The sequence below is a fragment of the Microcaecilia unicolor genome, chromosome 10 (genome assembly GCF_901765095.1).
Source record: "Microcaecilia unicolor chromosome 10, aMicUni1.1, whole genome shotgun sequence".
Taxonomy (NCBI): Eukaryota; Metazoa; Chordata; class Amphibia; order Gymnophiona; family Siphonopidae; genus Microcaecilia; species Microcaecilia unicolor.
Window position 1 is genome coordinate 60,567,541 of NC_044040.1, and position 27,036 is coordinate 60,594,576.

At 44.0% G+C, this 27,036-nt stretch overlaps 1 protein-coding gene and 1 pseudogene across 1 annotated transcript in view; both read left to right on the forward strand.

Moving 5' to 3' along the window:
* Positions 1–27,036, forward strand: part of DOCK4 (dedicator of cytokinesis 4) — a 798,954-nt gene that overhangs the window by 198,423 nt on the left and 573,495 nt on the right.
* LOC115479379 lies at positions 19,702–19,802 on the forward strand (annotated as a pseudogene).

A 27,036-nucleotide genomic window follows, 5' to 3' on the forward strand; every position in this document is an offset into this window, starting at 1 on the left:
TGAGGAGGTGAGCCTGCCTGCCTGCTACTTTCACTGCCAGTTTGCCGTGACTTTGGGTAAACAAAAGATTTCAACGCAGGGAGCACTGGTGCACGAACGGAAGGGAGCGGGCAGGTGAGCCGGACCTCACAAAAAAGGTGCCAAAAAAGCACTGGTTATAGTTCATAGTTCATTTTATTTTACATACCGCCAATCATTAATGCATTTCTAGGTGGTTTACAAGATAAAATTTATAAAAACATAGAAAAGCCATTTGAATGAGGTTGAAAAATGAAAGATACATTAGGAGGCTCAAGTTACATCAGTAAAACCATATGTGATGGAAGGGGTTTTCCTTAGAGGAACTAAACAGGATACAAAAGGATGAGAAGGACATGGAGCAGAGGCAAGACTTTGGATTAGGATGATGGCAGGAAAGGTGCAGACAGGCCATTCATGAAACTCTTTAATCTGGGGAAAATACCTTTGTAAAATAATAAATAATCAGTTTTTATTTAAAAGTCTTGTGAGAGGGCTCTAGTCTAATGTCAAGGGTAAGTTGATTCCAAAGAGATGAAGCAACTACTTTGAAGCAGGTGCTACTGTTTGACTCAAATTTGTCTACCAAATCGGAGGGAATGATAAGGAAATTTTGTTGGGTTGAGCATAAGGTGTGTGTGTGGGAGTGTAGGGAAAGAGAACACTACTAAAGAACTGTGGAGAACTTGGTGCGCTAATCAATGTGAAAATCTTAAAAAGAATGCGGTATGAGATAGGTAGCCACTGTTCACTGTAAAGAAAAGGGGTAACTTGAACAAATGTTTTCTTATCCAAAAGGAATTTATACTGGTATTCTAGACTAATTGCAACTGATGTAGCCAAGTAGATGGAACTTCTTACTTTTAGACTTAACAATAGTCCAACTTAGAGAGGACTATAGAATGAACTAAGAGTCTTAGGGTTGTATGGTCTAAAATTGGCTAGATGAAACTTAGTTGCCATGAGGTGAAAAAGTATTTTGTCACAAGGTTGGAGACATGGGCATTATAACGAAGAGTATTAGCAATGATGAATCCCAGAAACTTGACAGAATCTTGCAAAGGGATAGGATTTCCATAGATTGTAGGTAAACTGGGAAGAGTAGATGAGTCATTGGTGGAATATATTTATGTAATTTAGGGGCCATTTTACAAAGAGGTGGTAAGCCCAACACGGGCTTACCGCATGCTATCCTGGAACTACCACTGGCCCAATGTGGCTGCCAGTGGTGGTTCCGGCTCCAGTGTGTGCCATTTTTGCGTGCCAAAATAAATTTTTTAATAGCATGGCACTAACTCAGAGGTAATCGGGCATCGTCACGGACTGCCCGGTTACAGCCAGGTTACCATGGGAACTCTTACTGCTACTTCAATGGGTGGTGGTAAGTGCTCCCTGCCGCATGACCACATGGTAAGTGTTATGTTACCGCATGGCCATTTTACCCGCTGCATTAAAAAGGGCCCTGGTGTGTGGGAAAAACATTCCCTTTTTTCCACAGCTTAGTAAAAAGGACCCCTTATTTATTTATTAGGATTTATTTACCGCCTTTTTGAAGGAATTCACTCAAGAATAAGTCAAAACATAGGCAATAGACAATTAAAGCAATAAAAATATTCAAATAACAATACAAGGTATGGCATAGTATGCTATGTTACAATGTCAACACAATATGCAATAAAACATTTTAATAGATAACGCATGGTGTAGGCAAAGTTGGAACATATAGAGATAGATAAGATAGAGTAACAGGAGTTAGAAAATAAAGGGACTAATTTAAAGAAAGTTGCATACGAGTTCAGAAAGTTGCTTGAATATTATCTTAGCTAGGGTAGGCATGGATAAACAAGTCCTGTTACAATATGTATAGCTAATGTCACTCCTGTTGTGTGTGTGACTAGTAAGTTAGTTACTTCTTCCATTAAAGACCTGGGTGAAAATCCAAGCTTTCACCTGCTTCCAGAAATAGAGAGACTCTTGTGTTAGCTGAAACCTTTCTAGAGTGTGGGGACTACTGTGGAGTGTTATTCTGGACGTGAACCCTTGAGCCCAGGCCGAGGCCTAGTATAGGACTTTGGTCAAGGCCTAGGGTAGACCGTACAGGCCCTGTGCACCACCCTAGCCACTAAGCCCCGCACACTAACAACAGCTAGCAGGCACCACCAGAAAATGGGAAATAGAGCATTCAGGCGGGCGTCACGGCTGATCGGGAACCCACTCGCTCAGAGTCCAGCAAACGGGCCTCACAGCTGACCGAGAACCCTGTCACACTCTGGGAGGGGAGAAAGAACAACGAAAGGTCCCCAAGGGACTGAGCACAAGCCACGCACACAGTGCAGGGTAGAGACACAAGGAAAAGGGTGAGGGACAGAACCTCTAAAGGTATACACAAGGCTGTGTCACAGGGTGATCAAGAATACAGGAAGCCCCAGAAGGGAACACTCTAGGCTGTACTATATAGCACTCAAGGGAAAAAGTGAACCAAGTATAGGAATACACTCTAGGCTGAACCATTCAGCACTCAGGGAAAGGGGAAGCCACTCAAAGGAATACTCTAAGGTATGCCACTAGGCACTCAAGGGAAAAAAGGGAAACCACTTATAGGAATACACTAGGCTGTGCCCCACAGCACTCAAGGGAACTAGGCTGCACCTTACAGCACACAAAGATACAGGAAGCCCTACAAGGAACACACTAGGCTGTACCATACAGCTCACAAAGGAAAAGAAAAACTACCTATAAGAATACACAAAGCTGGCCCCACAACACACAAGGGAAAACGGAACAGTAAGCAAACAGAGGAAGCTGCCTTGACACACACAGACCAGAAAAGGAGCAGTGCTCACCAGAAACAGGAGACAGATTCAGCAAACAAAGAGAACTAAAACCAACAATCAGGAGCAATATACAAGGACAGGAGGACTGCCAAACGGAGGTAGAACCACAGGGAGCAGAGCAACAGCTCAGCACAACAAAGGGAACACAGAGAGAGAGAGAGAAAACTAAACAAACAAACTGGAACAATATAAGAGACAAGCTTACCACAGACAGCACAACGTTAGAGCAGCAGAAAGCAGACCAACTGTAGGGGAGTGAGGCAAGCTCCTGCTGGGAGTACCCAGCACACACAAACACAGAATCAACAAGCACCGAGGAGAAAGGCTAAACTCCAACGTGAACACAAGCGCCCAAGCACAGGCTGGCTTCAGCAGAGCAAACAAAGCAATCAAATGCTAAAGCAAGAGTTGTAGGGAAAGGTAGGCTTAAGTAGATCAGGCTTCTGACGTCTGCTGCATCAGACATCGGCTCAGCCCTGACAAGCCAATCAGGAGTGAGCCCTAAACATTCCCCTGCCTGCTAGCAGAATTATCATGGAGAAGGCTTGCTAGTGGGTATCAAATCACATGATGTCCTTTGGAGAGGGTGTGGTTAGGGATACTCTTTGGGAGGATCTTAGTGATCTTGGAGGAGTATAGAGGGAGAGCTTGTTCTTCAGTACTCCGGGCCATTGCCTTTAAGGGCCTTGAAGATCAGGTATACAGTTTTAAATTTAGTTTTGTATTGTACTGGTAGCCAGTGACGTTTTTGAAAAAATGGTTTGATGTGGTCACATTGCTTACAACCTTCTATTAATCTTGCTGCAACATTCTGAATCAATTGGAGGTGAAGCAAATCCTTTGTAATCAGACCAGTGTAGAGTGCATTACAGTAATCTAGTCTTGATGTTATCATAGTATGCACAACTGTGACAAGACTACAAGGAGTTGTCACAAATGATAGAAGCAGCCCGAAGGTTGTAAGTATAACAGTAGTTTTTGTTAGATTAATCTTAAATTGGATGCTTGCTAGCCAATCAGCAATAGCATCCAATTTAGTAGAGAGATCAGAAACAAAAGTAGAATTTAAATCAGTGATGGAGAGCTGCTGGATATCATCAGTGTAGAAGAAATTTAACTCTAATGTTTGAATGAGAAGTGCAAATGGAGCAAGATAGATATTAAAGAGAATGGGCCGCAAAATAGAACCCTGAGGTACACCACAAGGGAGAAAGTGAGAAGTGGAAATGGAAATAGAGTCCCACCATCAAACCTGATAGAATCGGTCAGAAAGATAAGACTCAAACCACAGTGCCAGTGATGTTAAGATCTGATAGTCCCTGAAGAAGAATAGAGTGATCAACCAAGTTAAAAGCAGCGGATAAATCTAGTAAAACAGCTTGTTAGTATGGAAATAATAGTAATGCAACTTGAACACCACAAGCCACATTTCTTCAGGAAAAATACCACCAGCAAGAAGCTGGTGCTGTTTTTCCATCCTGGAAGCATCGAGCCTCTTAAAAGGGCTGGCTAAATCACACTGAACTGTTCCCCAATATTTCCTCCCTCCCCCTTGAAGGCCACCCCTATCTGAGTTCCTCTCCAGAAGGATCCCCCAATCTGCAGATGCCCTCCTATTGGTCCTCCGTGCTTACTTTCAAATATCCCTGAGATCTAGTGGGGTCCAGCAGGAGTGATATCCCTAGTTGATCCTGCCCTTCCCAGCTCCGGGTTCCAGATAGTGTTGGCAACCCCTAGTAAGTAGTCTTATGATACTACTGCAAGGGGTCAAGCTGTACTATAAGGTGATGGTATTCTTTTTATCCTGGGAGTTTTGGTGTGCAAAACGTAGCCTTTTGCTCCTGGGAAGCACCTAAAAGGGCCTTAGTAGACCCTTGTCTGTCCTCTCCCAGTGCAGTTTTCTCCCTGTCCTGAGTAAACTATCCTACTCTATGAACCCCTCACCTTCCTGTAGGCCCCTCTAGCAAAAGGCCCTTATACTGCGGCTTGATTCCTAATGTTGGTACCATTAGACTACCATTAGGGGTCATGGCCACAATTTTAAACCAGGCACTGGAAAGTGACATCAGGGAACTCTTCAGGTAGGCCTGGAGGATATACAGGGGAATGAGTTTGTAAGGAGCTGGATTTACTTGGGGCCGGAGCCATTTGGGGGGCTACTTGGGGGGGAAAGCCCTTTGGGGGTAGGAGGTCCAGGTTTGTCCAAATTCTTCCTGGAGGCACAAAGAATGCAGCTTGCAAAACTCATCACGTTGCGTTCTTCATTTACCACAGTTGTCGGTGTCCTGCAGTTCTGAGATACTGCAGGTTAGTGAGTCCCGTGGTACATTAAGGTGATAAAAGGCCAACTTTTACCCCATCTTAAATACCTACCCCACCCCCCTTCTTATGGTCATAAAATGGATGTTGCCACCACACATAGCAAGTGCATAAACAGCCATTCCTCAGTGTATTTTAGAACAAGCTCTGTTAGTAATTCTGTCCCTATTCCGACTTGTATGTGTTTTCTAAAATGTGGCTCTAACCCAATTAAGCCTGAATGAATTTGCATTTTTGAAATTAATTTGTCAAAAAAACTGGTTTTCTTCTTCTTCTTGCTAGGAATTGATCTTTTCTATTTACTCTCCTGTTTTACTTTTAGAGTGGAAACTTCATGCAGATTGAAAATAACCCCAAATTAGCTACTAGATTCTACATTAGGAGTCATAATCCAAGAAAAATATCTAGGTGTCATTGTGGACATTATGTTGAAATCTTATGCTCAGTGTGTGGCAGTGGTAGGAAAGGATAAAAAAAAATAAAACAAAGATATCATAATGCCTCTGTATCGCTCCATGGTATGACCTCACCTTGAATATGGTGTTCAATTCTGATTGCAGCATCTCAAAATAGATGTAGCAGAATTAGAAAAGGTACAAGGGCAACCAAAATGATTAAGGGATGGAACTCTTCTTATGTAAGGAAAGGCTAAAGAGGTTAAGGCTCTACAGCTTGGAGAAGAGATGGCTAGGGGAGGAGGGGGTGATATTTGCATGTAAATGAAAATCAGTTGTTTATGCTTTTAAAAAGTACAAAGACTAGGCAACATGCCAGAAAGTTACATAGTCATATTTTTACAACAAATAGCAGTACATATTTTTTCAGTGAGTGCATATTTAAGCTCTCGGGTTCATTGCTAGAGGATGTAGTAAAAGCAGTTAAGCAGAGGAAATTGGAGGGTCATGGGATAGGAGGAAATGTCCTATTGTGGATTAAAAACTGGTTGAAGGATAGGAAACAGAGAGTGGGGTTAAATGGGCAGTATTCACAATGGAGAAGTGTAGTTAGAGGGGTTCCTCAGGGGTCTGTGCTAGGACCACTGCTTTTTAATATATTTATAAATGATTTAGAGATGGGAGTAACTAGCGAGGTAATACCTTACGAGACTGGGAGACTGAGCGGCTAAATGGCAGATGACGGTTTAATGTGAGCAAGTGCAAGGTGATGCATGTGGGAAAAAGAACCCGAATTATAGCTACGTTATGCAAGGTTCCACGTTAGGAGTTACAGACCAAGAAGGGATCTGGGTGTCGTCGTCGATAATATACTGAAACCTCTGCTCAGTGTGCTGCTGCGGCTAGGAAAGCGAATAGAATGTTGGGTATTATTAGGAAAGGTATGGAAAACAGGTGTGTGAGGATGTTATAATGCCGTTATATCGCTCCATGGGTGCGACCGCACCTTGAGTATTGTGTTCAATTCTGGTCGCCGCATCTCAAGAAAGTTATAGTAGAATTGGAAAAGTGCAGCGAAGGGCGACTAAAATGATAGCGGGGATGAGATGACTTTCCTATGAAGAAAGACTAAGGAGGCTAGGGCTTTTCAGCTTGGAGAAGAGACGGCTGAGGGGAGACATGATAGAGATATATAAAATAATGAGTGGAGTGGAACAGGTGGATGTGAAGCGTCTGTTCACGCTTTCCAAAAATACTAGGACTAGGGGGCATGCGATGAACTACAGTGTAATAAATTAAACAAATCAGAGAAAATGTTTCTTCACCCAACGCATAATTAAACTCTGGAATTCGTTGCCGGAGAACGTGGTGAAGGCGGTTAGCTTAGCAGAGTTTAAAAGGGGTTAGACGGTTTCCTAAAGAACAAATCCATAAACCGCTACTAAATGGACTTGGAAAAATCCACAATTCCAGGAATAACATGTATAGAATGTTTGTACGTTTGGGAAGCTTGCCAGGTGCCCTTGGTCTGGATTGGCTGCTGTTGTGGACAGGATGCTGGGCTCGATGGACTCTTGGTCTTTTCTCATTGTGGCATTACTTATGTACTTAAGGCCAAATTCTATAAATGGTGCCTTAAAAATTTGCGCCAAAAAGACATGCACTTAGCGTGATTCTATAAACTACGCCTAAAGCACAGCTTAGTAAACAGGGCCCTGCGTGTTTTGTATGCCTACTTTCTACATGTGTATACTCCCGGAAAATGTGTATATTACATGTATATACTCCCGCAGTCTACTTGATCAAGTATAGTGCTGTGCTACATGCTGAAGTCTCTTTAAAGTTACCCTCATGTGAATACATTTAAGCAAATCCATGCAAAATCACTTGAGAGAGTAATCGTTGGCCTAGGTGCATGTTGACTCTTGTGTTATAGCATTTCTACTAGAAATTCATACCTAGAATTCTGATTTTCATCTATTTCAGTTAAGTTCTCCAGTTATTAAAACTGTTACAATAATCAAAGAGGGATTTGAGGGTTAGCTTTTCTGCTCTTCAGTAAAAAAATGAGTATGGCTTATATGTGGAATGATGTTCATGACTTCTTTAATGTTTCCTTGCGTGGAACTGATTAAATGCCCTCTAAGAGGTAATGTAGTGAACAATTATGTCTAATAAACTGGATTTGGTGTTATGCAAGGAGAATTTTCTCCTTTGCTTACAGTGCACTTTTGATTTTCAGAAAGAGGTTACACTAGATTTGCTAGTCTTCGTTCGTTTTTAGATATGGACCTTAGAAAGTTCTTTTTCTGGAAAAGAAAGTTAGCATAATGTTTTCTATGCATACTCTTTCCTGTTATACTACAGTAGATCATTATCACCATTATTTCATTAAATTCTGAAAAGTTAATGGCAGTTCCAACCCCATCACAATTACACAGACTCAACTTGAAATATTTCTATAATGTCTTTGCCTTGTGATTTGAAAAAATGTTGTATGTATGGCTAATAGAAATAATTGAAATTTATTGCCTGTCTTGGTTACCATTTTCTTTTAGTCACGCTTATATGTGGATAAAAATTGTATAACAGGAATGACTAACTCATTGCTTACCAAACTTTATGTGGTGGTGATCCTATTTAAATGGAGAGACCTGAGCAGATGACTCCCCAGCCCATCTTGCAGTCCCTGCACTTTTTCTGGCCCTCATCCAGTATCAGCCGCAACACTGCTGTAATCCCTTGCCTTCTGTTGAGCTTGCCACAGGGCTAGTAATAGTGTCCCCTGAGTAAGCTTACAGTGTTGCATTCTTGTTCCTGTCCTGTGGCTCTGTTTACTAAGCCATGCTAGTGTTGTTAGCACACTAAATCCTAGAGTTAACCCCGATGCTCATATGGGCGACTTAGTGCTTAGCACGCACTAAAACACTAACACACCCTTAGCGCTGCTTAGTAAACAGGGCCCCTGATTCTTTACCCAGATGCAAATGTTTTGATCCCATTGGAGTCTCAACCTATGGTTTGGGAAGTGGTGAAGCAATTTGTTCAAATGGATAATCTGGGTCCTGTTTAAAGGAGCAACTGAGACATGTAGAGGGACATTTTCGATATGACGTTCACAATCAATAAGTCCAGTGCCAACCATGGTTCATTTTTTGAACCAGAAAAAGTCTTTCTTTTTGGTTTGAAAAATTGCCCTATTTTATTGTATTTGTTTTATTTATATGATCTGAACTATAATATACACAATTACTACTTGTATACAGAAATAATGAGGAGATCAAAAGGAAAAAAACATATCGAAAGGCCATTAATGTGAACTAACCCGCCTTTAGTCAACATGTACAACCTAAAAGGAAGCAAGACCTTTCCGGCAGATGGTGGTGTGAAGCCTGGCCGCACTGTGAGTGTTTTACCTGCGTGCTTCCTTTTTAGCGATGCCTATACTAAAGGGAATTATAAAGCTGGTTCCCTCATCCGCCAGAACTTCCTCTCCTCTGCAGCAGACAAGCGCTTTTTGTCCAGGACCCCTGTGCGAGAAACCGGAAGGGTTTTCCTGGCTATAGCCCAGGGTGAAGGAGAACCCTTGGCTTTGGGACTGGATGTTACATTCTCCTGGTTTGCAACCTGCTGCTACGATTGATGGACTCAGCTGTAGCAGTGGGATTTCCCCATGTGAAGGTCACTTGTGTGGAGGCTCCAATCAGAGGCGAACTTGCAGTGAAGTTGGACGGTTTGCGTGAGAACATTGGGAAGTATTCAGTAGCTGCAGTGAACATGAGAGCATTTAGGTTGCTCTCCAGAAGTTGTACTCAACGGTAATATCTATTAAAGAAGTTTCATCTGTTATGAGTAAGATTGATGCTTTATCCTAAGATTTGGATGGAACTGAGTGAACTTTCAGATTTCCTCTTTAAAGGATGAGGTAAAACATTGCAAGATACATCTGATATAATAAAGGACAAATTGTTAATTCACAGGAGATTGAGCAGTTAGAGAATATCATAAGATGTTAAATTGCCGTATTTTAGATGTTTTTTGTGCTCGGTGCATCTTTCTTTAAGGGCCACTTTCACACAAAAATGGTCCAAAGGAAAAGTGTACAAAAACAAGCCACTGGGATGTCTGGGGGCCAACAATCTTACTAGACTGGTCACACAGACACCCCAGCAGAACAGTGGGGCAATGTAGGGGACGCTGCACTGAACTTCATATAAAGGACCCAAGTACACATAGAGGGGCATAATCGAACAGAAACGTCCTATCTCCCATGGGCGTTTGTCTCCGAGAACGGGTCCCGTGAAGGGACGGACCGAACCGTATTTCGCAAAAAATAGACGTCCATGTTTTATTCGACAATTTGTGAGCTGGGCGTTTTTGTTTTTCAGTGATAATGGAAAATGAAAGCGCCCAGCTCAAAAACGAATAATCCAAGGCATTTGTTCGTGGGAGGGGCCAGGATTCGTAGTGCACTGGTCCCCCTCACATGCCAGGACACCAACTGGGCACCCTAGGGTGGCACTTTTACAAACAACAAAAAAAAAAGGTAAAAGAGCTCCCAGGTGCATAGCACCCCTTCCCTTGGTGTTACCCTTCCCTTGTGTGTTGAGCCCCCCCAAATCCCCCTCAAACCCACTGCCCACAAGTCTACACCATTACTATAGACCTAAGGGGTGAAGGGGGGCACCTACATGTGGGTACAGTGGGTTTGGGGGGGTTGGGCGACTAAGCATTAAGCAGCACAATTGTAACAGGTAGGGGGGGGAGGATGGGCCTGGGTCCACCTTCCTGAAGTCACTGTACCCCTAACAACTGCTCCAGGGACCTGCATACTGCTGCCAGGGAGGTGGCTATGACATTTGAGGGGTGAAATAAAAGTTGTGAAACCTCATTTTTTGTGGTGGGAGGGGGTTAGTGACCACTGGGGGAGTCAGGGGAGGTTATCCCCGATTCCCTCTGGTGGTAATCTGGTCATTTAGGGCACTTTTTGGGGCCTTATTCGTGAAAAAACAGGGTCCAGGAAAAGTACCCTAAATTCTAGCTACAAAAGCATACTTTTTTTCCATTATTGGCGAAAGGCGCCCATCTCTGTTCGGGTGATAACCATGCCCCAGTCCCGCCTTCACCACGCCTCCGACACGCCCCCGTCAACTTTGTACGCTTCCGCGATGGAGTGCAGTTGAAAACATCCAAGTTCGGCTTTCGATTATACCGCGTTATTCGTTTTTGTGAGATAAACGTCCATCTCCCGATTTAGGTCGGAACTTGGGCGTTTTCTCGTTCGATTATAAGCAGGACAGGGGCTCATTTTCAAAGCACTTAGACTTACAACATTCCATAGGTTAATATGTAACTTTGTAAGTCTAAGTGCTTTGAAAATAAGCACATTCTATCATTAGCCCCTTATATTGTATGGTGAGCCCTCCAGGAATTGAAAAAAAAACAAAACACTCTACCAACTATACACACTACAATAGCATTTATGCCTGCAGGTGTCACCTATATGTGGGTTCAGTAGATAGTTTGTGGATTTGGGGCACTCGCACTTCCACCACAAGTGTACCAGTTACAGTGGGATATGGGCCTGGGTCCCCTTCTCTACAGTTCACTGCACCAACCACTAGGCCACTCCCGAGACTTGCTGCTCTAAGTGGAATGGCCATTATATCTGCAGCCATCATAGAGCCTGGTATATAGTCACTTTCACATCTTAGAGGGGTGGGAAGGGGTCAGTGACACTGGGAATTAAGGGGAAGGTCTTGCCTGTATCCCTCCAGTGGTCTTCTGGTCAGTTTGGGCATCTTTTTGGCACTTAGTCGTTATTGAAACAGATTAGCCCAAAAAGTCCTATTTTTTGCCCTGGATGTTTTTACAATGTTCCATTATCACAGAACAATGTCCAAATCATAAACCTGCCCTAGTCTCACCCAAAACATGCCTCCAAAATGCTGCCTGAGATTTAGACAAATTGCATAGAAAAAGTCTTTAAAATGCATTCCAAAAATAGCGATTTGGGACAATTTTGTGAAAAAAAAAATGTTTTTCTGTTTCAAAAATGAGCCCCTCAGGAAGCAAGTTTTGCCAATCTGATGTATATTATGTTTTCAGTTTCATATTCATGTACATTAATTATATGCTGTTTGTTTTTGTAAGCTGGCAATTACACATAATAGTTTGAAAATATCATTCTTATTTAGCCTGTATAGGCCAGTAAGATTTTCTAATGCGATAAATTTGTTGGCAAGTACACATGATAACCTGAGCAGGCACTACAGAAACACTGTCCGATGTGATCTAATCTTCCCAACCTAAGAACTAGGCATAGACAGTATGTTTGAGAGATTATTTTCTATATGTAGATATTTCTTGTATCCCACATTATCCAAATCGAGTTTGGTTCTATGTGGATACAGTATAATAGGACCTAATATGGTTTACATTGTAAGAAGGAACTGCAATCAACAGGTTATAGCGTAACTAAGGACTTATGAGGATAATGAATCAAATAGAGAACTATAATCATCAGGGTTTCAGAGTAACAAGGAAACTACTACAGCAATGAGTTGTACTCCTGTCTTTGCCTCAGAGACAGGAGTAGCCTTCTGGAGGTCTCCTGGAGGGTGGACCCTCGAGAAATCTTCCCCCCACCATGCAGAACCCAGGCAAGAAAAGCTCTGGCTACCAATAAGTATTAGACTTAATAAATGTTTATTCAAATTGTCAAGAAGCCAATAAGTAATTATTTAAATATTAACAAATAAAAGCCCAATAGCGTATAATATGTAGCAAATAATGAAGAGAGTTTTCCCTGGGAGCAGTCAATATGTCTACCTGCTAGTGTAGACACATTGAAGCTCGCCATCCTCAATTTCTTTTTCCTCTTATATACCTTTCTTTCTTTGTATCTTAATTACCCTTCCTACCTAATGAATATGCATCTTTCCAGAACATTCTGTTTCCTTTTATGGTGAATCCTGTTCTAGCACTTTCTACCATCTTCCAGCTCCTTTCATTTATTCCTTCATTGCATAGTCAGTTAGGGCCTGTCATGTACATAAGCATACGTTTTTATTACATAATGGTTAAAGTCACCACAATAGTGTCCACACCCTCTTGCTGGACCTACAATTTTACCCAACCCCACTTCTCCTTTGATTGTTTATGTCACATTTTCCAAAACAGGCACTAGGTTTGTGAGCCCTTGGGCCACTGCCGAGGAGCGGCAGGCAAAACCACCCTACACCAGAGACAGGGCAGAACTCTGACAAACAGTTAGGCTTCACCTGCACATGGCCACCTTTCACCAGGAGTTGAGCCCCTGGCTGCAGGCAGCTGGCAGGACTTATAGGACAGGGCACGAACAGGATCCCAACTAGGCAGAACAGGGACTGAGGGTCAGAGGGGGAAAGGAAAATACAGGGGCAGCAAGGCAGGGAAAGGAAAAGCTAAAGGACAGGACTGAAAGCTGCAAGCAGTCACTAAAACAGGGAACAAAACACTGATTAACAAGACACAGAACTGAAAGCTGCAGAGCAGCCATTAAGACACAAGCAGACAAGGACTAAACACAAAACTATAATCCAGAGACAAGACTAGAAAACAAACCACAACCTAATCTAACTACACACAGACTAACTGAAAACAGACAAGAATTTCAGGCAAGAACCCCCACAAAAGCTGAAGTGCAACAAGCACCAACAAACCAGGGCCTAAGGCGATGCAAAGCAGAAAGGTTTCAAAATGGCTAATAAGCCCAGCAGCAGCTGAGGCTCAGCTGTAGCAATCACCAGGCAACTACGGGTGCTGTGTAGGTTCAACCAAAGCAGCAAGTCTGGCAGCCTGGAAGATCCGGACCTGACTGGGCTGAAATCTGGAACGGGTGACAATACCCAGACAGCCCATTGCAGCCACCAGGTCTGGCCATCAGGTGGCGAGAGGAAGGAGAGCAGAGCACGAAACATGGCACAACCGTGACAGTTTATCAGGATACTGCAGGTGTCCTTAGTCATAGGCGTCTTCTCTTGGTTGCTGACCAGCAACTTATCACAAGTTAGCATAGGCCAAATGTCAAACCACAAATATCTACAGCCTTAAAAAAAATACATATCTATCTATCTTGCAATTCGGGTCAGTTATTATGGAGAGCAAGATTCTGGGTCTGGCATAAAGGGAAATTATTACATTATTGATTCAGTTGATGCGGGGCAAGGAACCATGGTCAGGTTGTGTGCTCCGGAGGCTTATCCTGTGTTGGTGAAAATATTTGTGAAGAGGTATGATTGTAGCATTTTGTGAAATATAAGGTTGCGAAGTAGGAGACCTTGTTTCATAAAGAGATTTGTATATTGCTTCTTTCCAGTTTAGGAAATGGAGTAGAAGGTAGTTTTGAGTGTCCGTCAGGGCATTTTTGAGTGGAAGGTCAATGGATCATGAAGACAAGTGTTAGGATCTTGCAGCTTATTTTGGACCTTTATGGGGAGCCAATGGAGTTTTTGCAATAGGAAAGAGGCTCTGTGGTAGCAGGGAGGACCTGAAGGACAAGCGGGCAGCTATATTTTGGGTGGTTTGTAGGATTTTCAGTCTCAGATCTTGCAGCCTGTGTATAAACCAGTGCAAAAGTCCAATTGGGATAATATCAGAGTTTGAACTAGGAGATGAAAGGTGCGATCGGGAAGAGGTTCTGATTCTTCTCAGCTTCCACAGCATTCTGAAGGCTTTCTTTGCAACTGAGGTTATTTGGTTCTTCGAGTGTCAGGTTTTGGTCTAGGTTGACTCCTAGAACTTTAAGATGGCTTTCTAGTGGCAAATTGTTTGGTCAATCGTAAAAGTATGGTACAGGATAGGGCGGAAGGAGCTTGCTATGGTCAGGAATTTGTTTTTCTCTTGTTTTAGCTTTAATCTGAGGGTGGAAAACCAGGTCTCCATTGTGTCTAGGCCAGTACGGATCCTGTCTGTGATGTAGGTTAGGTCGTCTGAGAATGGTATGTGTATTGTAATGTTGTCTGCGTAGATGTGTGATTTCAGCACTAACTGTTCTTGTTTGCTGCCCGGTGTTGCCATCATCATTTTGAATAATGTTGATGGTAGTGAAGAACCTTGTGGTACACCACAGCCTGGGGTCCAGACTGGTGAGATGTTAAGTGGTGATTTGACTTGGTACGATCTGGGTTTTAGGAACCAGTGAACCATCTGAGTATGGGGCCTCCAAGGCTGATGTAGTCCAGTAGGTAGAGGAGTATAGTATGGTCAACTATGTCTAAAGTGCTTGACATATCGAATTGGAGTATCTAGAACTTTCTTTCCTTTGCTTGTCTCGACTTTGATGTTGTTGACCAGTGATAGAAGAACAGATTCTGTGCTGTGGTGTGGTTTGAACCTGACTGGGATGGATGGAGTATAGAGTGCAGAGATAGGTATTCCATTGTTTGTTTGGTGACTATTCCTTCCATGACTTTTGACTAGGAGTGGAAGGACGTCATCGGTCTGTAATTTGTTTATGGTTGTTCTTCTTTGCTGTATTGTTTTTTTAGGATTGGGGTAAGTGACCTTAACTATTCTAAATGCACCAAGGAAAAAAAAAGCCCACTGTAAATGAGTAATTCATAAGCATGATTCACAATCCCACAGCCTCGCCAAGATATCATGACACATCATCAGTCTGGGGTCCTCTCTGTTCCCAACTGTCCCTAGCCATCTCCTAAATAACCTCTTAAATAGGAAACCCACCATGGGTCAACCATAGCTTTTGAGAAAAAGGAAAACCTCAATACCATATCATGGGGAAAACCCAGTCTCTAAGCACTGGCTATATATCCCGCCATTAAGCCTGTGATACTATCCCTGACTTCCACACTTGCACACACTCTGCTACTCTCCGATAACCTTTGATGTAGCCAACCTATATTGACAATGCAATAAATCTTTGCAACAACATCCAGATCTCCAGATTCTGATGTTCCATAAGTACGATGGCAGCTCTGCTCCAAACTGCTCTGCCCTTGGAGATAATTTTTAGAAGGTCAGCCACTTAAAATGGGAAAAAAGCATCAGCAATCTGTTTAGTGAGCTTAGTACATGCTTGGCTCTCAGCATGACATTAAAATGCAGAAAACACAAAACAAATTTCCTCGTTAAGGCAGACACCAGTGGCACCTGCAGAATGTCGATTGATTACCTCCATGTCTGCCATATTGTCACATCAAAATATCACCTTATTTTGCAGCTGATCTGGCCACAACACACAGGCTACCACCAAAGGGAAGAGCTCCAAAAATGTGATATTCTGAGTGATTCCACACTGGAGCTATTCCTCTGGTCATACTGCCGTACACCATGAACTCTAAGAAAACAAACAAAAGCCCAACAACCTTCACCCCACCCCGCAGCATCTGAATGCAACTAGAACGCTATATTTGTGAACTCCTCTCCCTGCCATGGGGATATTTCATTGTACTCCCTCAAGAAGTGGTCCCACTCCTGTACATCCGTACTCTTAGCCACTGTAACCCCCACAAAATAATACTGCTTAACTACTGCCACTACTGTCCTGATTCCAGTTTTCTTTAGATGGCTTAGAGTTGAAAGAAGGAGAATGACATTCTTCCATCATTCTCAAGTTGTTTAGGGACAATGAAAGTCTACTTTTTGTCCCCTGTGTAACCAGAGTTCTACAGTGGTTTTGCTTCTCAGTATGGCACTGCAACTAAGTCCTTTTTGAGGAATCCAACAGAGGAGTTGAAAGTATTCCTGACTGAGGGAGTAAACCCTCTCACTCTGGGTCTGTCTTAATGTAGGGATAGGACCTTGATCCAAGTTCCATGAGTGAATGAAGATCTTTATAGAAGTAGCAAGCAAAGTATGTCAAGTACCTATTCAAAGGTACCCAGCCATATTGAAGGAAACAATAAAAAGGAGAGATCTGCCCACCTGGTGTTTTGTCCTGGATTCCAGAGGAGGAAAGGAGAAAGAGAGACATTTTTAGAGAAACAGGTGCAATAGTGGTGAATGGGTATGCCAGGGTCCAAGCACCAATCCAAAGAGAACATAAAGTCAAAGAAACAGAAGGAGGGCATCCAAGGAAATTGTCCAGCTAAGGATAAAAGATTATTTGAAGCTTCAACCCACTGTTACAGTTGCATTGTTTTGCTTTAAAGAAAGTTTCTTTTAATTTGTAAACATCAAAATGTGTCCATAGTGTCTCCGTAGATTCATTTATTCTAATGTCTTGGGCCCTGGGAGTAAATCCTCATCTCCCCTGTTGTAGAATTCATGCCTGGTTTTCTATGTGGCCCATTTAGATGGGAATTAAGAAATCCAGGTTGGGAGTGCTCCATTCCCCCTATGTTTTACAAAGGTTGTGCTGGATATAGAGGCTTTTGTAAAATAGGTAGAAGGACATCAACAAGTAGGAACAGAAATTTTATAACTGAAGACAAGGGATAAAAGAACGCCTCCCATTGCAAGTTTGAGCAGCAAATTCACATCTATTTTATGCCTACATCTAAACCACACCCTCTTGAAATCTCTGCATTCCACGGATATGCAGTACACATGAAAATAACAGCTTTCTAAAATCATTATTTACACATTTACATATACAAGTATTGCTATTTACTTGTCTAGATGCTAATATGAAACTGTTTAATATAGCGTCAAGAAGGGGCCCCATTCCTGACGGGAAGGACAATGGAGGCATCTGGAAAGAAGTATTTGTGCATGTCCTTGACGTGGAGGAGTGGCCTAGTGGTTAGGGTGGTGGACTCTGGTCCTGAGGAACTGAGTTCGATTCCCACTTCAGGCACAGGCAGCTCCTTGTGACTCTGGGCACGTCACTTAACCCTCCATTGCCCCATGTAAGCTGCATTGAGCCTGCCATGAGTGGGGAAGCGCGGGGTACAAATGTAACAAAAATAAAAAATTGCCTGCTGGTCAGACAGGAAATACATAATGTGTCCCAGAGCAACATCTAATGGTTGCAGTACTTTCTGATTTAAAAAGAAATGTGATATAAAGTTGAATAGAGGAAAGTGAGTAAACTTGCCAACAGTCATACACTAAGTGGAGAATAGGAGAAATGACCTAGGATTCAGTTTTATTTTACCAACTACAGTGGATTACTAATGCAATTATTAATGGAAACAGCATTCCTAATTCTTTTCCCCTGGCTTGATTGTTCCAATTCATTGCTTTACTTATGATCAGAAGCAAATGTACAGTAGATCAAAGCTAAACTGAGTGTTTTCTTGCATTCATTGCTTATTACCATGTCGTTTGAAGAAAACATGTTTTCTTCTTTATAATAATTTCCCCTGCTTTTGTACTAAAATGTAAATGGAATGTCATTAAGTTAGATCCGCATCATTAATTTGTGTCTGTCATGTTCATCTCCTGAACTCTGTTTCTTTTTGTTCATTATGAATTTATAGTTTTATTTATATTCTTGTACTAAAGATGAATTATCAGGCACTAAAAGTGTACACAATTCACAGTACTTTTTAAATTGTTTTTCTTTACTAAGTATTATTTTCTAGAGAGAGAGATGCTTTTATGTTTAACATATTAAACTCTCATAATGCCAGTCATGTGCTTGCATGCAGAAGGCTAGCACCCCCCCAACTCAAAGTTACTCCTAATCTTTAGCATTATTTATGGATGCTGACACATACTTAGTAATTCACACATGTGGCTCTTACAACCAACCAAAACCAGGGAGCAAATTAAGCCAGTCTCGCATAAAATCAAAACAGTAATAACATTAGATGGGAGGAAAGGTTGGTTTCCAAGATGGTAGCCGTGTTTCCCTGATGCTTTCAGCTTGCTTGGTAAGTGCAACAGTGGCGTAGCCAGAAGTCAATTTTTGAGTGGGCCAACAGGTTGGATGGGTGGGCACTAGACAGTGGTGTGCTGGTAAATGTTTAACAACAGGTTCTCTCCCCGGTCCACCTCTGCACCCCCCCCCCCCCCCCATTCACCTGTGCACCTCCCCTCAAAATTGCAGAGCTGGCTATAGCCGGGGAGAGAGCCTGGGGGGGGGGGGGGGCAATGCATTACTCTCTCCAGGAAAAAAAAAAATTAAATGATCCCAGGTTCCCAATTTAATTCATGTTTAATGTGGGATAAAATGCCATAAATAAGTAAATAAATTATAAACTTTTACTGTTGAGCACCTGATTCTCAAAGTGGATATATTCCAAACACTATAATGAAAATAAAATGATTTTTTTTTCTACCTTTGTTGTCTGGTGACTGTTTTTCTGATCATGCTGGCCCAGTATCCGATTCTGCTGCTATCTGTCCTCTTACTCCGTTTCCAGGGCTTCCTTCCATTTATTTCTTACTTTCCTCCTTTCGTCTTCATTTCTTGCTCTATATCCATAAGTAAAAGCTGGGTCCTCCGCAGACTTGACTGTCCAGTGGATCCAGCTTCTGCCTATTTTCTTCATCCATGTGCAGTTTTTCTCCTCTCTTCCTTTTCTCTCATCTCATCTCCTTCCTCACTCTTCCATTCCCTCCATCCATGTCCAGCATTTCTTCTCTCTCCCTTCCTTCTCTTCCATCCATGTCCAGCAACCCTCCTCTCCCCTGTCCTTCCCTCCATCCATGTCCAGCAACCCTCCTCTCCCCTGCCCTCCCCTTCATACACCCATGTCCAGCAACTCTCCTCTCCCCTCCAGCCATCGATACCTAGCAATTCTTTTCTCTCCCCTGCCCCCCTCTATCCATCCATCCCCAGCAATTCTCTTCCCTCCCCTGCCCCCTCCATTCATCCATACCCAGCAATTCTCCTCTCTGCCCTGCCCCTATCCAGCCATACCCAGCAATTCTGTTCTTGCCCCTGCCCCCCTCTATTCATCTATACCATACCCAGCAATTCTCTTTTCTCCCCTGTCCCCTCCCTCCAGCCATCAGCGATTCTCCTCTCGCCCCTCCCGCTCCCATCCATGTCTTGCGATTCCACCTGCCCGCCCGGAGCCCTCTTCTCCCCCCCAAAAAAATTTACAGTGCAGGCTGAGCTCCGTTCCCGCATCTGCCTCCCTCACTCTCACGGCAGCGCTTCCCAAACGCTGCCCACCGCTGCCACGATCGCAGGATCTACCTCCCTCCGTCTCAGCACTCAGCAGCAGCGAATCATACACGCTGCCTCCTTCTAACCCGGAAGCGTCTCCTCTGCCGCTTCCGGGTTAGAAGGAGGCAGCGTGTATGATTCGCTACTGCTGCTGCTGAGTGCTGAGACGGAGGGAGGTAAATCCTGCGATCGTGGCGGCGGTGGGCAGCGTTTGGGAAGCGCTGCCGTGAGAGAGAGGGAGGCAGATGCGGGATCAGAGCTCAGCCTGCTCCCTCCGCTCCGCTGCCTCCACTGCTGGGTGGGCCTGAACCAAAACTGGGTGGGCCTGGGCCCACCCAGGCCCACCTGTGGCTACGCCCCTGAAGAGCAATAAGCACAATAGGGGATCATTGATGGTTGGGAATGCCAACACCTGCCATGAGCACCACACTGCTACCTCTTGTGCCAGCCCTGTTTGCACACATATCTCAGCTCTTTAGCTTTAAGGTACACAGTGGGTCTTGCAAGATTGGAAAATATGAGACTTGAACTGTAGTTGTTTCCTGTACTGTACAGCAGTTGAGATAAATTGCTGGTGGGCAGCCCCAAGGTGGGCACCAATTTTTAGTGTGCAAGGGAGTGCCAGAAACTCTAGCTCTGACACTGTAATTATTCTGTCCCTCTTTGCATTATGCTATTTCCCCTTCAACTTCTCCCTCTCTTTGGATACTCTTCACCTTCCTCATTTCCTCCTTCCAGACACACTTTACCATTTACCTTCCCTGCTGAAGATATTACCCCCTTCTCACCTCTCCCTCCCTGCTCTCTAAAGAAATTGTTCCTTCCTAATACACTTCCCTCCCCCTAAATGGTCTTCTCACTTTGGTTTGTCCTTCCCAAGCTTTTTCCTCTAATGCCCTCCATTCCCTCAGTTTTGCACCTTTACCATCTTCCCAGGATAAGTAGGTCACACTTGACCCCCTTCTTCTTTCCCTCACTCTTTACTAGCTATCCTGCTCCTCTCCCCCTCCTTACCCACTTCTCTAGCCTATTGTTATTGTAGTTCACTTTCCTCTTTCGTCTTCATAATTACTAGATTGTACACTGCACAGATGGTATATATCTATGGTGTGATATATTAAATGAAAAATAAACTTGAAATTTGATGAATCCCTACTAGCTGGCAGCACTTTTCCCTGCTGTCTATATTTGACAAACAGGACAATACCTAAGCAAAGGAATACATGGACACAAATCTGATGTTAGAAATGACAACATTCAAAAACTAGTAGGAGAAAATTTCAGCCTAGTGGCCCATCTGTTTCTGCTGTCTATGGACTAAAGGGTGTTCTGATGGAAAAGTACTCTGATATTTTTATGTAACTATTAGCTGGTGAGTGCATTGGCGAGCAAGAATTGTTATAGAGAACACCATATGGTTTCTAACTGATTTAAAAAAGGATGCTGGACAAGGAAAATTCTGTTTATTATTTTCCTCACAAGATTAGTTTGATCATACCTACATCCATTTAAATGTTGGAGTTGCTGGCAATAGTTTTATTGCAGTATAAAAACTTCTGTTGATAGAGCAATGATGAAATAGTACTCTGTTGGTTTTACAGTTTTGGCTGTATATGAAAGTGAAGAGGCTGTTTTAAATGAGCCCTATTGAAGGGGATAGACAGGAGTGGCTTTCTTGTGATATAAAAGATTTGAAATTAAATAAGCATGTTGGAGTAATTTTTTCACAAGTAATTAATGGTAATCAATTCAGGTCTCATAATAGAAAATAAATGGGGGATAATTACAGTATATGAAATAGTTTTGCATTTAAAATGCTGATTTACTTGCACAAATGGGCTCTTATAAAATTAAATCACTCCTAAAATTGCACATGTTGCAAGCATGAATGTATTTGTCCAAAAGATGTGCTCAGGGCAGAGAATAAGTGGAGGGCATTCTACATGTATAGATTTACACTTGCTCTTAAAAAGGAGAAATGTCAGAATCTTCAATGTAGGCATGATTTCTGTAGGATTTGTGCTAGTATGTTATAAAGACACATGGAGCCCCATTGTACATAGACATATAGAGGGGCATTTTCAATATGACATCTAAATCCCCCCCAAAAGCTCTATCAGAAAACATCCCCAAAAAGTGACATCATAATGGATGGCTGAAAGAAACGTCTATCGGATTTTGAAAATGTACCTTCAAAATGTCCAAAATGAAGACATAGTGCAGAGTGAGATAGACATAATGAAATAGTTGTGTCCACCAATAGAAAATAACCAATGACAAAAGTCCAAATGTGGAAGTGGCCCTGCATCAAAAAACATCCTCAGCTGGTGTCCCCTCCATGTGCAAAATGACTATATGTAGTGCTGCACATGGAAAGGAGTTTCTCAGTCTGCCCAGAAATGTCTCTTAAGGAGAGAATCTAATTTCTTCCCAGAGGAATCAGAGCACTTGGTCCTCCTGTGCCTCAGGCACAGGAGGAAGATTTTCAAATACCACCACCACCTGCCACTCCACAGTGTCTCCAAGAGGGCATGGGGAAGTATAAGGAGGTCCCTGGAAAGGTGAGTGTGAAGCAGTGTCCCAAGAAGCTCTGTATCAGGCACGTGCAAGCACCATACATAGGCAGGGTCAGATACAGTGACTGCTGTAGGGAGGATTATCAGGCCCCCTCCCATGTGCCTACGTGCTACATCTGCTAAACAATCTTGAACATGTCCCCCTCACTTGAGCTCCCTTAACTATAACATGCAGAAATGAGAGGATGCATATGCCCCCCCCCCCCCCAGCCCACCTCACCTGCACAAGGTGTATTAGCAGCAGCTCTAAAATCTACAGTAACAAAGTAACACCTGTCATGCCTCAATGCCGATATCCTTCCTCCCCCCCCCTCCATCTTGCTGTCACTGCCTATGTGTGGAACAATGCACAGCATGTCAATGGAAAAGCTGGTCTGTCATGGCAAAAGGTGCCATCACCTGAACCCTGTCCCCATCCTGTTGTGTGTTACAGGCTCTTTGGGATCCATCGGGACCTGGCGGTGCTCCGGCACTGGTATTACTGAATACGGCGTGAAGGCCTAAGCCTGATCTGGCACATGAGGGAGCACCTTAGGGTCCCACATTAGTACCAATAGCATTACACCCCCTTAATAGCCTTGAGTATGCAGTTACCATCATCACAATGTGCCTACAACCACCAGACCCAGAATAATGGGTTGTATTCAAACACAAAACTACGAGATGACATAGAAGGGGGGGGGGGGGGGCTGTGGGACTGTACACCGTGTGCTAAATCAAAGCGTGTTTCATGTCACTTATAGCTGCCTTGCACATCAAAGCAAGTGTGGCAGGCAGAAAAAAAAGCTATCTGAAAAATGATCTGTGGGAATCAAACCAATGCCCACAGCACTTCAGCTTGGAGAAAAGGCGGCTGAGGGGAGATATGATGGAGGTCTATAAAATAATGAGTGGAGTTGAACAGGTAGATGTGAAGCGTCTGTTCACGCTTTCCAAAAATACTAGGACTAGGGGGCAAGCGATGAAGCTACAATGTAGTAAAACGAATCTGAGAAACTTTTTCTTCACTCAAACATGTAATTTAACTCTAGAATTCATTGCCAGAGAATGCGGTAAAGGTGGTTAGCATAGCGGAGTTTTAAAAAGGTTTGGACGGCTTCCTAAATGAAAAGTCCATAGACCGTTATTAAATGGACTTGGGGAAAATCCACTATTTCTGGGATAAGCAGTATAAAATGTTTTGTACATTTTTGGGATCTTGTCGGGTATTTGTGACCTGGATTGGCCACTGTTGGAAACAGGATGCTGGGCTTGATGGACCTTTAGTCTTTTCCAGTATGGCAATACTTATGTACCCATATCCCTAACACAACACACAGCATGCATACCTAACAAGGGAACAAGTGGGAAAGACAGCACAATGACCACAGAAGCCTGTCACTGCATCAGCTTCCACACAAAAAGCAGGCCTCTCATGCTCCAGAGCACATGCACAATGGCTAAGGCAAAGTGAGCCTCAAAGTTATGTGTGCATCTCTATCCAATGCTCATCCCGTCACCTATGAAGATAGCCTCCCTCCTGTTGGTCCCTCAAAGAGCACGCACATGAGTCAGGGATGGTGTGGAGGCATTAGCAGCTGCGCAGGACACCACCTGGTTAGCATTGTGAAAACACGGCTACAACCCCTATCTTCATACACAGGCCACCCTTCAAGCCTCCGCCAGGAGCAGCAGCAACACCAGCAAACCCCTCCCCCTCTTTCAAGGAGCACTGAAATAGACCAATCATGGCTGTAGTGCAATTGTTTTTAATAGTTTACTTATTTAGATATATATACAAGTTACATTTTATATATTCCATACAAAAGCCTTTGCATCTCCAATTCTTTCAAAGGTGCTAGCATTACATGCATTGAGAAAAACAGCTTTGTACAAAACATTAATTGCACATCCCTGGGGAAAAAAAAGAGAATGCAGATCTCGAGTTGGGAGCTAGAGGCCGTGGCCAAAGGGAAAATGTTTACCACAACCATACCTCGTATACCGTACTGAGGGGAAGGATTCAAACCTACCACCCCAGGGTCCCCAGCCCACTGCAGAAACCATTAGGCTGTGCATCCAGTTGGTCCTTGGGGGACCAAGGAATGTGGCTTAAAGAAGAACAGCCAGTAGGCTTAAGTTCAAGTCATTTGAAAGGTACTATCACGTTGAACAATGTGGGTTAGCATACATCACTGCATTCTTCTTTTGCACTCCCCTTGCTCAGGGCATGGCTGTAGGGCAGCTGTAAGTGTGGCCTTCCCTCAGGCTAGGCTTCCGGACAAGGATGGCTCTACATGGTCCTGGGGACACCCTGGTCAATCAGGTAGTGGGGGGATGCGCAAAGACTCTTGCACAGACATGTTCCTTGAAGAACTCTTGACTGCCCAGGGTCCCCCCAGGGTCATGCTGGGCCATCCCTGGCCAGAAGCTTAGCCTGAGGGAAGGCCACATACAACTGCCCTACAGCCATATCACTGCCAGGTTCCCTCTGTGGATGGGTGGGAGTCTGGTCCTACCTGGACATAAGCAGTCAAAGCAGGTAAAATATAACGCATTGTGGGACACACTATAGGGCTGACTGGGCACCGACATCTCATGTTACCATCTGTAGACTGGGGGTTCACTATCTTCGCTCATACTGGGCCTATGCTGGATACACATATTTGCTGTGTAACACAGGTAGCGTAACAGTGGTTTAGGTGAATCTAACACAAACCTTTGAGGACAATAAGCATGCTGCCCATTCCGTCCACCTCCCTACAGGAGCCTGAGACCATCTTCCCTTCATGGGCATTCCATAAAAAGAAAATTGATAAATGAGATTGGCATAGGACCCCAATAAGGGCTCAGCAGGTAAATATGCAGGGCTCAACCTGCTACCTTGGACATATCTGTCTGACCCAACCAGCATACAGCAAAAGACAAGCCACATTACCCCTGCAGGCCCACACTAATTTGGGAAACAGCACATAGCTGACTACAGGAAAGGTATGTTGTCAAGCCTCACATCCAGTAAGGTATGAAGCTTCCAGTGTGTGGTGGCAGGGTACAGACTGCTCTATGTTTTGCAGACCATGATGCAGGGGAGTAGTACTGTAAAGGTGACCCACAAAGGAGCATGCCACCAAGGGCAGCAGGTGGGGGATCAAGCTGGGAAGGCCATTATATCACCCAATGACATCTACAGCAGGGATCTATGCCAGTCTGCATAACATGAGGGCCAGGGCAGGCAGTTACACACAAGATGTTTATCACCAACTTCACCCTTGTGAAACAGATGGGGCACAGACCCATTCCCAGGGACCCCACCCCCCACAGTTGCCCAAGCATGAGGGATTTAGGTAGTCATAAACAGCTGTCTCCAATCTAGCAGAATATGCACATATTCCCACAGCTCCACTGTTACAAGATTAAAACAATAAATAAGAAAGTCCATTAAAAGGTGGCCCAAAGTCCACAACTGTCCCTGGTTTGCATGCTGACCAGTGCCTGCACCCTTTACAGTCCAACTGCCAGCTCCTGCAAAATGTGAGAAATCCTGGATTACTAAACATAAAAGATGTCTGGTGATATCCCTACAAGAAGGGGAAAGGTGAGCTCTAAGCTCAATCCTTAGCTGGAGATAATAGCATATGTTGAGTTCTGGTGGTTTCTGGCCTCCTCTCTTCAGCCACCTAGTATAGGAGGAAAAGGATAGAGAGGAAATGAGTTAGTTTCCACAGGTGTGTAACGTCCCATCATGATAAGTCACCTCCTTCTTAGAAACAGGGCAACAATGAGGGTTGAAAATGGCATCTAAATCCATTTAGACGTCATTCCCCACCAAATGCGCCGAGTGCCTTTCCGCCTACTGCACAGCCACGCTTCTCAGTTCAATTATGAGTAAGAGAAATAGAGAAGACAACTCCAAAGGGAGGTGGGCGGGTTTGTGAGGTAAATATCTTTGCTTGGTGGTGGAAAGGGAGGGGGTAGTGGAGGGTTTATGGGTTGGTGGTTATGTTGGGGGGGGGGGGGGGAGGGTTTAGGATATTGTGAGCACTAATAAATTGTGCACTTACCTTTATTGGAAATGTGAGTGTCTGGCGCAGATGACGAGCTGGTGTGGTGCCTGGTCAGCCTTGGGGGGGGGGGGGGGGGGGGGAGGGATGTCATCTTCCTGGTCTGCCCACTGCTGCTGTCTGCCTTCTGGCAGGGACTGTTTTCTGCAGGCAAAGTTATGCAGCAGGCCATGAGGCAGGGCGGTCCTAGGGTCTCTGTGATGCCCCCCCTGCAGACTATCAGTTTGCGCCCCCCCCCCCCCCCCCCCCCATATCCTTTCTCTCTTCTTCCACCCTACCCCTGTCCAGCAATTCTCCTTCACCTCCATCCCCCTCCCATTTATGCCACCTGCCCGCCCTCTTCTCCCCCCAACATCCCTCTTTTCTTCTTGCCACCCTGCATGGTTTAAGTCCTTTTTTAAATTTACTTCTGTCCCAGCGGCCGCGTCATTCAAAGCCCTGCCCATCTCTAGCCTTCCCTCCCTTCGTGAGTTCGTTCCCACAGAGTCCCGCCCTCGAGGAAATGACGTCAGAAGGTTGGACTCTGCGGGAACGAACTCACGAAGGGAGGGAAGGCTAAAGACGGGCAGGGCTTTGAAATGACGCGGACGCTGGGACGGAGGTAAATAAAAGATTTAAACCCCAAGGGCGGTGTGGTATGGCGGCACAGCACCGCAGCGGCGCCCTTGAAGGCAGGTGCCCCCCTGCGGTGCTTACCCCGCTTACTGGGTTTGACCGGCCCTGCATGAAGGTTTTGACTTCCTTCTCTGGGGAGTAAAGGAGTTCCTCCCAGAATGGTCAAAATCTACT